Genomic DNA, 2,173 nt, shown 5'->3' on the forward strand with positions numbered 1-2,173 from the left:
TGCCCCCGCTGGAAGAGAAAGAAATGACCAAGATCTTCTTGAAGACCTTGAGCTCATTTTACTATGAGCGGATGATTTCCAGCGCTCCTTCTGATTTCACCGAGATGGTGAACATGGGGATGCGTCTGGAGGAATGAGTCAGGGAAGGGCGCCTGACCAGAGAAGAAGGCTCTTCTGCCAAACGATATGAGGCGTTTGGAAAGGAGAAAGATGGTGAGGAACATGCTATGACCTCCCATATTAAACCTAGAAGACCCTCAGTGAGGAGGAAGACCGTGCGTCCTGCCGGTAACCAGCATCAGGTGGCTCACATAGCACCTGTTTTCAGAGATAATCAGCAATATCAGCATCATAACAACAATCAGCAATAACAATATCAACAACAACAACACCGTCCTCAACAGCAGGCCTACCAGCTATGAGAGGAAGAGGGTCACCTTCGATCCTATTCCTATGACCTATGCAGAACTGTATCCCTCTTTAATAGAGAGGAAATTGATTACTCCACGAGACCCCCCGACTATACCTACCAACCCTCAGTGGTGGTATAAGCCTGAGCGTCATTGTGTTTATCATTCTGGTGCTCCCGGACATGACGTGGAAAACTGCTACCCACTAAAGACCAAGGTTCAAGACCCTGTGAGATGTGGTATCTTGTGTTTCGAGGACGTAGGTCCTAATGTGAAGAAGAACCCATTTCCCGAGCATGGGAAATCCTCTGTCAACATGGTCTAGGGATGCCCTGGTAAATATAAAGTCAAATATGTCAGCCATATTCGACAATCTCTGGTCGACATGCACATGCTGTTGTGTGAATACAATCATTATGAGCACGACCATGACAGATGCCGTATTTGCACTGTTAATCAAAGGGGATGTCGCCAAGTCCGTAAAGACATCCAAGAAATGCTGGATGAAGGAGTAATTGAGATACTTCATAATCGAAATGTTGATGTTGATGATGATAAAGTCAATGTAATATCTCCGGTATTTCGGATCCCTGAGCCTGTTGTCATTCGGTATGATGGCAGCAAGCAGAAGGCTTCTCCCTCTTTGATTATTAAACTAACTGGCCCTGTGCCATACTCTTCTGATAAGGCGGTTCCCTATCGTTACAATGTTGTGGCATTGGAGGATGGGAAGGAGGTGCCCCTGCCCTCTACTTATGTTGTTAATATTGCCGATGTCAGCGGCCTGAACCGTAGCGGTCGTGTTTTCTTGGCTCTGCTAAAACCCCAAGCTGATGTCTGAAGAGCCAGTGTTGCTGATTATGCTGAACGCCCGGTTGGGACTGCTATGAATGCTCCAAATCCGACACTTGTTGCCAATAAACCTGCCTCTGTTGTGAGAGCTCCTGTCTCTATTGGCCAGAATGGCAATGCGAAAGAAGACTGTGATGAGATGCTGAGGCTCATCAAAAGGAGTGAGTACAATGTTGTAGATCAGCTTCTACAGACGCCATCAAAGATCTCTATATTGTCTTTGTTGATGAATTCAGAACCACACCGAGAAGCTCTGCAGAAGGTGTTGGATGTGGCGTATGTAGATCATGACGTCACAATAGAACAATTTGACAGTATTGTTGCAAACATCACCGCTTGTAATAACTTGAGGTTTTGTGATGCTGATCTCCCCGAGGAGGGAAGAAACCATAATTTGGCACTACACATATCCATGAGCTGTAAAGATGATGCCATGTCCAATGTGCTGGTGGACACTGGATCATCGCTGAATGTGTTGCCAAAGTCCACTCTTGCTAAATTGTCATACCAGGGGCCTCCCATGAGGCAGAGTGGAGTAGTGGTTAAGGCTTTTGATGGGTCCCGCAAAACTGTGATTGGAGAGGTTGAACTCCCAATCAAGATCGGACCAAGTGATTTCCAGATCACTTTTCAGGTCATGGATATTCACCCATCATATAGCTGTCTGTTGGGCAGACCATGGATTCACGAGGCAGGCGCCGTGACATCCACCCTACACCAGAAATTGAAGTTTGTCAAGAACAAGAAGCTGGTGGTGGTAGGGGGAGAAAAGGCTCTCCTGGTTAGCCATTTGTCTTCCTTTTCTTACATAGACGATGAGGATGAAGTTGGGACGCCGTTCCAAGCTTTATCTATTGCCGAGCCTATTGAGAAAGGAACTTCTTCATTTGCATCCTACAATGATGTTAAGT

Source organism: Lathyrus oleraceus, chromosome 5 (genome assembly GCF_024323335.1).
Source record: "Lathyrus oleraceus cultivar Zhongwan6 chromosome 5, CAAS_Psat_ZW6_1.0, whole genome shotgun sequence".
NCBI lineage: Eukaryota > Viridiplantae > Streptophyta > Magnoliopsida > Fabales > Fabaceae > Lathyrus > Lathyrus oleraceus.